Source organism: Chiroxiphia lanceolata, chromosome 1, assembly GCF_009829145.1.
Source record: "Chiroxiphia lanceolata isolate bChiLan1 chromosome 1, bChiLan1.pri, whole genome shotgun sequence".
In the NCBI taxonomy this organism is placed as follows: domain Eukaryota; kingdom Metazoa; phylum Chordata; class Aves; order Passeriformes; family Pipridae; genus Chiroxiphia; species Chiroxiphia lanceolata.
Window position 1 is genome coordinate 118,688,990 of NC_045637.1, and position 15,691 is coordinate 118,704,680.

Consider the following 15,691-nt stretch of genomic DNA (forward strand, 5'->3'; position numbering starts at 1 on the left):
AGAAGCAAGAACTATCTCTGATGTGATTAGTTACTTTTGGCCTACAAAATACAGTTTCCAATTTTTACTTGGGATTTTTGTTTAGAATGAGCTTTCCTTGACAAAAGATGGTGCAATAGTAGAAATACAAAAGACCACATACAACCTCATTTCAGTAAAACACTGTGCTGTAATCACAATCTTCACACTTCTGATGTTTGCTTTTACTCTTGTAGCTTCACTGCAACTCCTTTTCTCACACACTTACTGTCTGTCATGACAGACACAAATCAAGAGCACACTTAGTTTATCTGCTCCAAAACAGGTGTGTTACTCTATCTACAGCTGTTGTAGATGACAGGAGGCATTAAAAAAAAAAAAAAAAAAAAAAAAAAAAAAAAAAAAAAAGCGCCTGTTTGAATTCTTCTGCAGCTGCAGAGGATGTGGGATTCTGACACAAAAAAAAAAAAAAAAAAAGTAAAAAAAGTCAAAATTCATTTCACACAAATTCAGGGGAGACTCTGTTACCTTTATACCACCTTTACTTTCAAGTTTCTCTTGCAAGTAACTTAGCTACATAAAAGGCATTCTGAGTCTTCTGTTGTAGTATATTCAATACAGTTATTAAGTCTCACATTTTAGCTCCCTGATAGTGGCATTATTCAGCAACAGTCATTTCTTACACCAGATTAACTCATCCAGACACAAATCTTTACCTATTCTTTGTGTGTGGTCTTCCAGAGGAGTCTTCTCAGAGGTCAATTAGGAAAAGCTGTACTGCTCGAAGCCTGTTATGTGTGAAAACCTACACCTTACAACATGCGATTGCTTCTCCGCTACTTGGTAGCAGGGTACCTCAAGGAGCTACCTGGTTTTGCTGAACAGCCACACTGATAATAAGGAGATACAGCTCAACAAAACACGATGTGAATGACACCCAAACTGGGAATATGGATCATTTACTGGTAGAATTTACTGGTACTGAAGACGGCTACAGTTTTATACCACCTTGTGGTAAACAGAAGTTATTGCAATATTCAAGAGTACATTTTCTTTAAATTCTTCAGAGCATCCATGTTTTGAGGCTGTTTAGCCTCAGAACAGGTCCTTGTCATTTCAGATAATTGAAGAAAAATCTCAAATATAAAAATAAATTCAGATGCTACCACAGCTTTTGTGTTCACTCTATCCTCTGCATTCAGTGACATACACAAACGTAGCAATAAAACCACTTGCAAGATCTAGTAAGCTTTCCCAGGCAAAAAAACCATAGTTCTTCCTCCTCAGAGGGAGTCTGAACATTTAATATACAGAGAATAGTATAAAATCAGTTCTGAAATATACCTTTATTTTATTATCACCAGGGTAGTCCCATGAGCTTCCCTTGCTACATTTATGTCTTATTCTCTTCAAGAATTAAAGTACAAATACAAAAGTGTCTTTTCCACTGTTTTTATTTATTTATTCGTTATAAACTCTATAGAATACTTCTAAATAAAAATCATTCTAAACTGGAGCATAGGACTGCAAAATGTTTACTCGGAAACCAAATGTTTAAAAGAACATTTAAAATCAGGGAATTACTCTTATGTGAAAGGGAAGGGAAACAGAGCACTCCGTTGGGGTTTTGCTGTTTCTAAGTTCAGATCAGTGGTGGGAACAGAGGCTACAGGGAATTCTGAAGGCTGAACAGGAAGATTAACAGTCCATTGTAATACTGTGTTAACATTTGTTCCAGAAAATGGTAATTTTGTTTCAGATTCATAAAGAACAGGAAGTGTATTTTAAAAGGATACTTTGTATTCTTGCTGGCTGGAGTAAATTTTATGTCAACCACAGAGCTGTTGAGTGTAAAGGGTTATAACAGAAAGATTGAGACAAGTTTAATTACAATATGGCAGAGATATAAAGGAAATAAGTAGTATACCATATAGAAAGAAAAAAATTGAGCATTTCTGTAATGAATATGATTTAGCTGGATAAGAGAATCCTTAGTATTTGCTTATTCTTTTCCCAAATTTGGTGAGTTGTGGAATGGACTAAGAAACATGGGAAGTTAGACCACATTTTGCAGATGTGTAAAGCACTATAAAGGATATAAAAACATAATGTGACAAATTTTTTCAAAACCTCTAATTTAGTAGTAGTGAGCTGAGTTGTTCGATTGTGATGAAAACATTTTATGGTTTTCTTTGAACAAACATTATTTACGCAGGGATAAGAACTAGACCTTTCAATGCAACTATTTTATTTTCTTTATATATTTGATTTTTTCAGTGTTAATACCGACATGAAATTGAAAACATGCTGGGTACATTCTGACTGTGCAGGGGAAAAAAAAACCTTAATCTTCTGAAAAGCATACAAACTAAACACAAAGAACTGTGTGTGATGTGTCATTTCAGTCATAGCTACCAACATGCAAGAGTATTAATGTCATTTTTAAAAATTCACAGTAGATTTCTGTAGAATATTGTGATCACACATAAAAATCTGTTGTATAAATTCATTTAAAAAATATCTAACACTTCTGTATGTTTTTGTGGCTTTCTAATAATTATCTAGATTGCAGTAGTTCCTAGGAATCCTTGCAATATAATTCAGACTTTGGCCAGCAGCTTCACTTTTAGTAACTTTTGTAATGTTATTCTACTACAAATGTGAGCATTACATACAGCATTTGACAAAGTCTAGTACTACTTTATGTTGCCTTTTCCCCCCAGAATGGCTTCAAACACTAAACTGGCACTGGAATATTAATCTTTTTGCCTATGTGATAAGAATTCAAGCTCATAAGAGCTGGAAAACATCTAGAATATAGCAGTCACAGGTGTCAATACAGTCAGTGTAATATAGGTAGCTATTAAATTTGAAAAGAAGCTTGCTTGATAAGCAAACTAATATAATTTTATAGGTTGAGTTTACACAAGAATATTTGCAGTTGAGATCCATGCTGCCTGTTTTCTGCTGTCCTAATTATTTTATCTTTTTCACAGTATGGTTCCCTCTAGTGATTCTTGTAAGGAAAGAGGCTACCTGATCCCTTAATCCAGCTTGCATTTTATAAAAGAAGATCCAAATTAGTTTTGCTTACACCAGATGCTTTATGTGCAATTGGGTATCAGATGGTGGTGACTGAAATATGAAACAGGTGAATTCAATGACCTCCTTTGAAAGAATCTCTTACCTGGGGGAGCTAGAGTGAAATGAGTTGTTTGCATAGTTGTTGCCACTGTGCAGTCCTGTCTCCTCCCCTTATGCAAACCAATGAATGTGTAAGCTGATTGCCAGATATCCCCAGTGTCAGACTCTGTAACAAGAAATGCAATGAGTATTTGACAGAAGAGAAGCAAAATCAGATTTAGCAGACTGGTTACAGCAGGCAAATATGTTAGCGAATGAACATATTATTCCTACAAACTTGAATGTGCTGTGGTAAGAAGTTTGTACAGGTAGCAGATTATAGAAACAGTAAAAAGTACAGTTAGAAAAATATACCAATAATTAGCTGTGCCAATGACTTGCTGTGTGGCCTTATGCAAGTTATACAACTTCATATTATCTTTCAGTTTAAAATGCTATAATATTTTGCCTAAAGAATCATATAAAATATTTGAATGTCTCATTATTTATAAAAATTCATGTACTTCTATATTTAAAGAACATATACATGAAGAGGTCCTATGAATCAGTAAAAATCTGATGATTAGTCAAACTACAGTAACCAGATCCCTGCTTAAAGAAAACAAAACTGTTGAATATACTGGTACTTTTATATATAACCTGGTGCATTTGGAAAGTTAGCAAAACCCAGGTAGAAGTTTTCATCCAGTCACCCTGTTTTGAGAGATGAGAGCATTGAAGCTCTTTCATACTAGTCACTCTCAGTACCACAGAACAGTCACTGATGTATTCAAGTTACTGTTATGCAGTCAGAGCCTATAGGAAAAAAGTATGGCAAGAAGACAGCAAAGTTACCCTAATTAATTTTTTAGTAAACATTTCCTAGGCTTCCACAAATAGTCAGGATGTAAATACTCAAGAGACATGGCTATCTACCCCAGATAATCAGTAAAATACACACTAAATATCTAAGCCCACATCCCAAGTGATGTAGCCCATCCCAATGTCCTTCTCCAATCGTTATCACAATTTCAGTGGCCAATGAACACTGAGCACACTTTGGAATTCAATATATGAATGATGAGACATAGTGTGATCCATATTCTCAAAACTGCTGCTAGAGTCATAACTAAACTGCCAGTCTGAGCTTTCATGGTTACTTTTCTTCCCACTCTGCACTGTTCCTGGACACTGGAGACACTCATAAGTCCAGAGAGGTTGTAAGGAGGTAAATTTAATTCTTCTGCCTACTCTATGTTCTTCTTATAAATGTCCTTCAAAGCTCTTTTCTTGCTACAATTATACTCTGCAGGATCAATTTGCTGCAGGTAAAATCATTTCACTTTCATTCTGTCTCATAGGATTCCACTCGCTGGAGGGCCTCCTGCCTTCACAACCTGTGATTTTTCTGCTCTGGACAACACTGCTATGTTGCCCAATAGCTGTGGACCCAATCTTGCATCCAGAGGTGCACCTCATCTTCAAAACCCTCTTGCAGACCTTTCTTTATTAGTTACAACTGCCCTCCTCATCTCATCACACTTCACATTATAGCAGAGTCAAGCAGAAATGGTGAAAAAAACACTACAGCTTTGAGATGCCACAGGTCTGTTCTGTTATGAAGCAAGAGCATAGGTTTTAACCATGAGTTTCTTACCAGAGGTAAAACAGAAAGCACAGGGGAAGAGATGATTCCTATGAAGGAAAGAAAGACAGAAGATAGAGGAAAAATCAAGAATAGGGCTTTTTTTCCTTAGACTCTTAAGTACAGAGGAATAGGAGAGAGCAGGCCAAGAGGTATTTTTCCCTAATGCCAAGGGGCAGGTACGAAAAAAGTTTGTTTGGCAAAAGATAGCTTCACTGAACACACTTACTAAGTGAGCAGCCAGTTACCAGGAGTTACCTATAGAGAACCACAGGACTCTGTGGTTAGATTGGGACCAGACATTCACATCCCAGACTGAGCCCTGGAATCTGGCACATCTCTCACAGACCAGACACTGAGATGTGCATGCTACTGTCACAGAGACAGCATTCAGAATTTGGATTGCATTCTGTTCACAGTGCCTTGTATTTTGCTAGAAAAATAATGAAGATTTTGATGTATTCACAAAGGGCAACATTCCCAGGATCCTGGAGTCTGTCAATCTGCTAATGCCAGGCAATAATCTGGCTATGTTCTGAAAGTGTGACAAGGATGACTGTAGCAATGTCTCTATGCACTTCAAGGAAAACTGTATGTTAAAAATATGCTGAGGAGCAGATATGTCCTCGAAGAGGCCACAGGATCTCTGCATGGCTATGATGTTCACACTGGGGGTCATTGAAGGTCTCAGCTCTGACACATAAGAATATAAAGCACAGAAAGACAGGTCCATATTTCTACCCAGCTACACTCCTTCGTCTCTTCCAAACTATAAGTGGGGTAGGAATGTATCAGAGTAAAAATACCATCTTATTTCCAGGCTATATCTCTAGCTTGCATACATCCATTAATTCCTGCCTTCTGATACTTCCTTAACTGGTTCTCTTTTCCCCTCACCAATAGAAAACATCTACCCTGCTAACCTTGTCACTCTCCTCGCTAGATCCCTCTACTGTATACCATCAGTTCCTTTCTAAGCTATGTGGTCAACCACCTTATACTAAGCTATTTCTAAAATCCTATGAAAAATCTGTCATTTTCTTTGGTCTTTCTTTACTCAGATTGTTCACTAAGTCAGCCAACATACATTTGGGTCTGCATGTGACACAGATCTTTGATTGTCACTGACACTGCAGGACATTCAGAATTTTTTGTTGCATCACAGCTCCAATAAGTGTGGCACCTTAACAAGACATTGTAAGAGCTTGTACAGATATCTTAAGCACTTGCAGTGTAAATAAGGTAAACAGACAAACATTGGATAAACAGTTAGTGCTATCAGCACATTGCATTAGGTGAAAGGGGTTCAACAGAAAACATGGAGAAACATTCTAGACTTTGGAGTCCACATCCACGATCTCCTCAGCAGAAAAATTCAATTCTCATTTATACAGACTTCAAAGATTTAAGTATTTTTTTTAGTACAATAGTACAATGATTATTTACAGAGGTCACAACTGAAAATATTACAATCAAGCTCCTCCTCCAAGATCTTCTCTAGTGTAATTTATATTTTTTTCTCTGTATTCCACGCAGATTACTGTGCTAGAAAAATAACTTCTTTCAAAGAGAAAAGCCTTGGAAATACTCCCAAATTTCAAGGAAGTTTTAATGGAGTTGTTTCTTCATGCATGCAATACTTGGGTAATTAATTATATGCAATCTTCTTTAAAAAATATTCAAAATGCTTATCTCCTCCAATTATTCTCTCCATGTTACCTATATATGATAAATGTTACAAACCCACTAGGAATATCTAAGCTGAATATTTTTCTCCTATCTACTACTGGAAAAAAATGTTACCTCAATGAACCTATCATATTTTCTAATACAATGACTGAAATGCAATCTTAAGTAATCTCTGTTCAAAAAGTGGTGTCTCCATTCTTTACTATCATATGTCATCACTTTTTTGGGTAGTCCTCTGGCAGCTGTGAACAAAACTTTCCAGCCTTTTATCTATTTTCAATCACAATAGGCCGATTCATTACCATCTCTAGCTGGAGTTTTAACTGTGCATATGATAGATAATACAAGAGTTTGCCAGGAAAATGCTGATTTTCAGTCTCAATTTTTAAAATTCCTACTGCAAAATTGAAAACAGTGAGTTCATTTGGGATTTTTCATTAGAAATATTCTTGTCTTTAGTCATTGGGAAGGTTTTTTCCGATAATTTCTCTAAATAGGCGATACCAAGAAAGAGATTTTGACTTTCATTTAAACTATTCAGAAATAAGAATAGGCATGTGAGAAGATCAGTCTTCTCAGGTTCTCCATGTTTCCAACAATAATTCAATGAACTGTAAAACAAAGCAAAATTACATTTTTCAATTTCTGTTGAGCATTGGGGTAGGTGTTTCATTAAGATACTGATGCCATTGTAGACATCCCACAGGCAAGGACAAAGAGTAAGATCTCTGCACTTGTATTTTCTTGTACTTGGCCTGTATTTGATACTTTTATCATTAAGGGAACCTTTGAAGAGTTACACTCAAGTTGTAAAGGTCATTGCCCCAACTAACTCTGGAACAGAAATTCTAAAATTTAAGTAAGAACAACAACAAAAATTAAAATACTTCTTGCTTTGCAAAATGAAACTAATCAGATACATCAAAGACTTCATAATCTTTCCAGGCTCCTTACTGAATAGTTGTCTATGAATATGGATATCCCTATGTGTGTAAATGCTACAAGGTATGGTTGAAATTTAAACGGAATTCCAGGGCACTTTGTGGTTATCTTTTGACAGGAGAAAGGAATCAGTGCTAGAAGAGATCACTGAGAAGTTACATGAAGCCTGTAACAATCTTGATGCAGGTTTTGGTACTGACCAAATATCTTTTCAGGTGACATGGGGTATTTGGTTTTTGCTTGTCCCCATGGGAATCAGTACTAAAGACCTCATTCTACTCAACTGAGAGAATTTTAATTGAAGGCAATGGTTTCTAATGACTTTTCTTTCATCTTCAGCCTTAAGTATATCCTTACTCCTTGCTATGAATATACACAGTGAAATGCCCTTACCAATTTTTCTATAAGTTGTTTCAAAATATGCAGCAGAGAAACCATCATTGGGGCTGCAAATGAGATTATCCACCCTGAAGTAGTGGATGTCAACAGGCAGAGGGCTTCACAGACACCAGAATGGTCAGGGTTGAGGTCAGTTCCAATGCTACTCTCTTTGCCACCTGGACTGTCTCCTCCAAAAGCATTCTGATTGCTTTATCTGAATTCATTTCTATCACAAGCACTGCTATGAAGGCTAAGTGTGTGCATTCAGAGTGTTCAGTAGCTATAGTTTGATTTGAGGAACCCTACGCTTTTGACTTCTAAAAAAAAGAGTTGCATACAGAACTCCTAATTGAAATATGACTACCTCTCAAGCAAATTTTTTTTTTTATGCCTCTTCCTCTTTGTTGATTGGTGGCCAGACAAGACAAAATTAACACCTGATATTCTATGATTATCAGGTAGCAATGGGTACGGTTCCTTACTTTCTTGAAGAAGTTGCAGATTGTTTCTTGTTCCTTTTCTTTGTAAAAAACCAATACAAAAAGCAAAGAAAATTGAGCATTTTTTGTAAGAATAGGGAGGTAAACATTCTTTACCAGAAAAGTTGAAAAATATTCACTTAGGATTTCTGAAGAGAACTGAGGCTCATCCTTGCTCATCCTTGCATAAAAATGCAGAAAAGCACAAGATGAACACACAGCCTTAACTACCAAAGCCATTCCACAGCATCAAGCTTAGGACACAGATGTATGGATACCAACACTGGGGTATACTGTGCCAAGAAGAAATACAGATTTTACAGTAGTGCTTTTTGGTGGAAAAAAAAAAATTCACCCCTAGTTCAAACAAACCAAAACCTGACCAGGATAAGTTATAACAGTTGTGCTCTAGTCTCTGTACTAATTTTCTTTATAGATCAATTATTTAACACATCTGCCTTTTTAAAGAGTTTCTGTGGCCTCCACTTGTTCATCTGTGCAGACGAAAAAACATCATACTGAGATCTCAAGTGTTGTAGCAATTAGTAAAATGAGAAAGATGGCATTCTAGGATTTTCAGGGACATTGTACTTCACCATCTTCAATTTTACAATTAGGATAACTTCAAATGTGTTTATAACCTTAAGAATGTCAACATGTTTCCATTATCTACTGTGTACATATTATTTTGAACCCACTTCACAGTGCAGAATATATTAATGTATTTATCTAGGTTCTGATAAAGTGGTCCTTCAGACACTTAAGGACTTAAAGCCTTCATAAAAGTCTTGTACAGTTAAGTATTTAAAAATGTTGAAAAATCATTAAATGTTAAATAACTTGCATATATTTTCATTGGTTCATTAGCATTTTTTGATTAAAAATGGCATGCAAAATTTACAAAGAGAACACTAAGGGTCTAATGTTCTCTGGCACTTAACAGTTCATGAGGGCATATTTTTATACGTCTCTTAAAAAAAGAAGTAAAAGAATAAAAGGGAAATAAAAAGCTTAAAAAGAAACAGGGAAAATGAGATTTATTTTATCTTGCTTTGAACATGATGGGCAGACACAATAGATGACAGCTCTTGTATATTCACTGTTTCTGTCTGATAGAGGGGTCAGCCTCAAAAAGTGACCTACTATGTAGGGATCTGAAAAATGGATCTCGTGAGAGCCATACCCTTTTACATTATTCTGAAAGTGTCCAACAACCAGTAACTAGTTTCTTTCCCCTCAGCTTTCAGAGGACTTCAAAGTTGATGTGGCTGGCCCCAGGCAGGTACTCACTGAGCCATGCCTGTAAAGCTGCTTGAAAAGACATTTTGCAAAAATACCATCTTGCTTACTCCTCATCTGCTATCTTTTTGCACTTAAAGCCACACTGCGTACTTCTGAAACATTATTTCTTTTCTATTATTCTTAATAGTTTGATCATTTGCACACAAAGTAAAAAATGGGATTACATTGAACAATTGCACTGATATTATGTCAATAAGGACAATTCATTCCATTGCCATCGTAATGCAGAGATCAGGTGTGCTGTAGCACATGATATGACCTTTATATTGTTTCAGTCATAAGTTCTGTCTCTCTTCCAAATTCAAATATTCAAACCCCGCCTACTTCCAGGTAGATAGTTTACAGGCCTGCAAGGGATTTTAATCACATTGCCTTATCCCTTATTCCAAAAGGAGAGAAAGGAAATCACTGACTCATTGGGTCGACCTCTTTAGGTCTCCTGAAAGGGCTGGGACAGAGAGAAGATCACAATCCAAAACATTGTTACGATTTTCTATAATAAAGTTCTAAAAATGTAAATCCAAGTGAATGTTCTACTAGGAATAAATTGTTGAATATATTTCTCAATTTGTTCAATTAAAAATTAAGCCTTTTTTTCCTCTGAAATCCTTCACCAGCTTTCTTTGCAAACAATTTTCCTTCTGTAGAGAGCAAAAATTGCACATTCTTGTGCATTTAAATGGAAATTTGTCAGATCCACATAAATAATAACAGTTGTCAGTATTTGTCTGTACAGTAAGTAGCACAGTGGGAGATGAAGAGAAGCACAGTAAGAAAGGAGGGTGCTCACCTGATTCTTTTGATATTAGCTTTTACTTGGCAGAACAAACACCAGTTGGGAGCTCACATCCAATAAAGTTATTTGTAGAAAATTAGTCATGCGTAAGGTCAATAGAAAATGTCTTTATCCAATTAACTCAAGTGTTGTAGATTTAAAAACTTAATTTCAAATACAGAACTGTACCCATGAAAAACTGCAACGTGATGTTATGCGTTATTCTGAAGGTCCTGTTTTCTGTTTCTTATACATCTGAAATTAATTATGAGCTTTCAAAGAATTATTTTTGTGCTGACAAAGCTGAAATATCTTCTGCAAATCTTAACAAATATTTCCTCATGTAGGGTACTATGCTGGATGATACTTGATTCATGCAAAACTTAAAGCCCATGAGTAATTACATTCAGCTCATGGTATTACTCACACCCTTTAATGAAGATACACATTTAAGTAACTTGATGACTCTTTAGCATATACTGGGTCAATTAAAGAATTAGGGACTTTTCATGTGGGCTGATCACCAACTTCCCCTGCTCCTCCCCTCCCCCAGAAGTCCATTTTTGAATCACTGAAGCCTCTTAGAATTCTAAGCAACTCATAAGGCAAAAAAAATAGTAAAAGACCAGAATGAGAGTGAGTTGCCAAATCAAACCTCTCTACGTTGATAGACTATGCAGCAGACTAATGTAATAAGGAAAAAAAAAGGCTGACTGACTTACATTTTCCTAAAAAATCTATTTCACCTTGAATCTGTGTGTGCCCAGTTCCCTCTGGAATTTTAAGAATGTGATTGCATGACTAATTTTAAAACTAAACAAAATTACCATGTTTTTTTCTGAATGTAATTTAAGTGTGTACACTTGTGCAAGTTTGGAGCTGTTTATTTTAAATGGCAAATGGAAGATGGACCCATACTGACACCAAGAAACACCAAAGAAATCCCCTGGGAAAGGCCCAACATAGGTCATTACACCCACTGTCCCTCCATCTGGCTAAACAGAAGCAAGGAAGTTTTCTAGTCTGCCACCTAATTAATAAGAGCACAATTCCAGAATTCATTTGCAACTCAGTACTAATGAGTATATATTGACAGCAAGAGTTTCTATTTTAGACATATTAGTGAATATAATTGTATTCCATTCCCAGTGATTGGCATTTTGGATCACACATCATAAAAGAGGGTGGAGATAAAGTTTTCCTCTCTGAAGAAATTCAGTGTTGGATACCAGGGTTCCACAATAACAGCCAAATCAAATTGTTGGAATTTAACACTGTGAAGCACTTTTCTTTCAAATCACTTGATGATTTTGAAAACCTGAATCCATCTCTTACTATCTGTTTTTTAATCCATATGGAGCATCAATCCAAACTAAGATCTAGAAGTAAAACTACTAAAGCATATTAGGAAATCTTGGAGAAATGCACAAAAAGAATGGACAAGAACTAAAGTTAATTCTTTTTAAAAAGAAGTATAATTTTCCCTCTTCGTATTTATAGGACTGCAGATATATAAACAGTATTTTCCCATAGATCTCTCAATTTTTCCATTTTTTATTAACCTTGAATGAATTTAGATAATGTAATTTCTTAAGTTGCTTCTATATTTAAAATAACAGACAGTGTTTGACAATTATTACATGCATTTTATATGAATAATTAATTTTTAAAAGCACAAATATTCTGGTACTTTGCAAACAGAGAGTCTTTACTGATTCCTTTATTGCAATAGTCCTTCTCTAGTTCTGTGTATTGTTTTCAGAGGTAACAACACTGAAGGACAGGGAAATAGTACTGCAGCTTGTGTTATGCACAGCAGTAAGAATTTTAAATCCCTCACAACTACAAAGAATTGCAATACATTCCAGTGGAAAGACATGTTAAACACAAGTATAAATACAGTATCCAGAAGCCCTTATAAGAATCACTGAGGCCAATACCAGGGATTTTGAAGGCAATGATTCTCTTCATACATGTTTTCAGACTACCTTAAAAAGCTAAGCCCTCTGATAAGCTTGAACTATTAACTGCGATGAAGCATATGTGTGTATCACTTCACAAGTGGCAAAGTTGGACAAAAGGACATACAAGACAGCTGAATATTTTAAGCATATTCATGAAGAAAGATTAGTTAAGGGAACAAAATTTATATGAGTTAACAGCAATAACCACCCTTTCCCTGACAATCTACAAATTTACATGTTAGTGTACAGGGCTCATCATTAAAATCTAAAGCTGTCACTTAAAACTAGTGCAATTTAAATACTAAGCTATTATCACAGTATTTTCCTTGCTTTTCTAAGGTTAACTACACACAAATGACAAATGTAAAGTTGTACAGGTGTGACCAACGCAATTGGAGTTATATAGCAAAATTCACAAAAATGCACCATTAAGAGAAAGATATATGTTATTTAAAATAATTTGCTCTTACAGACCGCTCAGAGTCTGTGACTGAGATTTGTGTGTTGCATCCTCAGTTGTACGTGAGTACAAGCAAGACAGTTTCTGATGAAGTTCCAATTCAAACTCAAAGGGTGTGAGAAAAATGTCCTTATCACTTACCATGGTGGCATAGAGGGATAAGTCAGCTTTCCCTGAACATGGGCAAAATGAGGAGTTGATTGGAGGAGAAGACTTCCATGGAATATCCCAGTAAACAGGGTCAGGACCTATGCTGCTTACAGCAGAGTCTGACATGGGGCATCAGCAGCAGTCTGCAGCTGATGATAAGGAAGCTGCTACACTTCAGGCAGGGTCTAAATTTTACTTTCAGCTACTAAATCAGTGTATCACAGAATCAGAGAATACACTGAGTTGGAAGGGACCCATAAGGATCATCAAGTCCAACCCTTAACCCTGCACATGACCATCCCCAGGAGTCACACCATTTGCCTGAGAGTATCATCCAAATGCTTCTCGAATCCTGTCAGGCTTGGTACTGTGACCACTGCCCTGGGGAGCCTGTTCCAGTGCACAACCACCCTCTGGATGAAAAACATTTTCTAACATCCAACCTAAACCTCCCCTGACACAACTTCAGACCATTCCCTCGGGTCCTGTTACTGGTCCCCACAGAGAAGAGATCAGTGTCTGTCCCTCCTCTGCATCTCATGAGGAAGTTGGAACTGCAATGAGGTCTCTTCTCCAGGCTGAACAGCCGCTCCTCATATGGCTTCCCCTCAAGGCCCTTCACCATCTTCATTGCCCTCCTTTGGATGCTCTCTAAGAACTGAACACCTTTTTTATATTGCAGTGCCCAAAACTGCACACAATATTCAAGGTGAGGCCGCCCTAGTGCAGAGCAGAGCAGGACAATCTTCTCCCTCAACGGGCTGGTGATGCTTTGCCTGATGCCCCTCAGGACATGGTTGGTCCTCCTGGCTGTCAGGGCACTGCTGACCCATAGTCAACTTGCCACTGATCAGGACCCCCAGGTCCCTTTCCACTGCACTGCTTTCCAGCATCTCATTCCCTAGTCTGTACATACAGCCAGGGTTGCCCCATCCCAGGTGCAGAATCCAGCACTTCTGTTTGTTGAACTTCACATGGTTGGTGATTGCCCAGTCCTCTAATTTGTCGAGGTGTCTCTGCAGGGCCTCCCTGCCTTCAAGGGAGTTAACAGCTCCTCTCAGTGTCATCTGCAAACTTGCTTAATATCCCTTCCAGTCCCCCATCCAACTCATTTATGAAGACGTTGAAGAGCACAGGGCCTGCGATGGAGCCCTGTGGAACCCCACTAGTTGCAGATTGCCAGTCTGATGTCACCCCATTCACTATCACCCTCTGTGTTTGACCTGTGAGCCAATTGCTCATCCACCGTGTGATGTGTTTATCCAGCTGTGTGCTGGACAGTTTGTCCAGAAGAATCCTGTGAGAGACAGTATCAAATCTTTACTGAAATCCAAAAAGATTACATATGCTGGCTTCACCTGCTCAACTAGGGCAGTTACCTTGTCCTAAAAGGAAATTGGGTTTGATAAGCGGGACTTTCCTCTCATGAACCCATGCTGGCTGTGACCAATGACTATGTTGTCTTTCAGATGTTTTTCAATACCTCCCAGAATAATCTTCTCCATAACTTTACCAGGCACTGAAGTGAGACTGACAGGCTTGCAGTTTCTGCGGTCGTCCTTCTTGCCCTTCTTGAAAACTGGGACAATGTTTGACAGCTTTCAGTCAGCTGGGATCTTTCCAGATTCCCAAGACTGCTCAAAAATCGAGAGACGTTTTGTGATGACATCAGCCAGCTCTTTGAGGATTCTGGGATGAATCCCACAGGGCCCCATGGATTTGTAGGGATCCAGCTGGAGCAGCAGATCCCACACAATTTGAGGGTCAACTGGGAGTAGATCATTCTACAGTCATGATCCTCCATCTCAGGGCACTGAGACACCTTTGGTCCCTCATCCGTATGGAAGACAGAGGAAAAGAAAGCATTAAACCCCTCTACCTTGTCTCTGTCTCTGTTTGTGAGGTGACCATCCTCATCATGTAACGGGCTGATGATGTTTCTATACTGCGTATTGCCATTAATGTATTTGAAAAACCTCTTTTTGTTGCTCCCCACATTTCTGGCAGCTTCCATTCCAGCTGAGCTTAGGCTACATGAACTTTCTCCCTACTGCAGTAAGCAGCATCTCTGAATTCTTCCCATGTCACCTGACCTTGCTTCCACTGGGGATACACCTTTCTTTTTTGCCTTATTTCCAAGAGAAGAACCCTGTTCAGTCAAGCCCTTCTGCCTCACCTGCTTGACTTCTGACATTTGGGTATTGCTGCTCCTGTGTCCTTAGGAGGTGATGCTTGAAAGGTGACCAGCACTGACGGATCCCAGTACCTGCAAAAAGATTTTCACAGGGGACCTTACTAATTCCCTGAGCAGCCTGAAGTCTGCTCTCCTCATGTCTGGAGTTGAGGTTTTGCTGGCACTTTTCCTCCTGTCAACAGAGTTTTAAACTCGATTGCTTTGTGGTTGCTGTGGCCAAGACGACCACCAATCTCCACTTTGCTCACAAGATCCACCCTGTTGACAGGCAGCAGATCAAGGAGGGCATCTTTCTGAGTCGGCTCCCTTAGGATCTGTTCCATAAAGTTGTCATCCAGGTTTTTTAGGAATCTTCTGGCCTGGGTTGTACCAGCTGTGTGACACACCCAGTTAATTTCTGGCAAGTTGAAGTTCCCTACAAGGACAAGGGCACTTGACTTGGAAGTGTCCCTCAGTTCCTCAAAGAATTATTTATTGGCATCATCGTCCTGGCTGGGAGGTCTATAGTAGTCTCCCACAATGACACCCACATTATTTGTTTGCCCCTTGATTCTTACCCAGAGGCTCTCAATGCTCTCATTACCCACTGTGAGCTCTATACATTCTAC

At 37.9% G+C, this 15,691-nt stretch overlaps 1 long non-coding RNA gene across 2 annotated transcripts; it reads right to left on the minus strand.

Annotated features, from left to right (window-relative positions):
• Window positions 1-389: 389 nt before the first annotated feature.
• LOC116792216 lies at window positions 390-15,670 on the minus strand. 2 transcript variants are annotated; one of them, XR_004359028.1, is made up of 4 exons: window positions 15,641-15,670; window positions 15,066-15,155; window positions 3,167-3,289; window positions 390-430 (listed from the first exon to the last, which is right to left on the minus strand). It is a non-coding gene; the product is annotated as an uncharacterized LOC116792216 (long non-coding RNA). The 2 variants fall into 2 exon arrangements; XR_004359027.1 differs by lacking the exon at window positions 15,641-15,670 and having other exon boundaries at window positions 15,066-15,615.
• Between the last annotated feature and the right edge of the window lie 21 nt (window positions 15,671-15,691).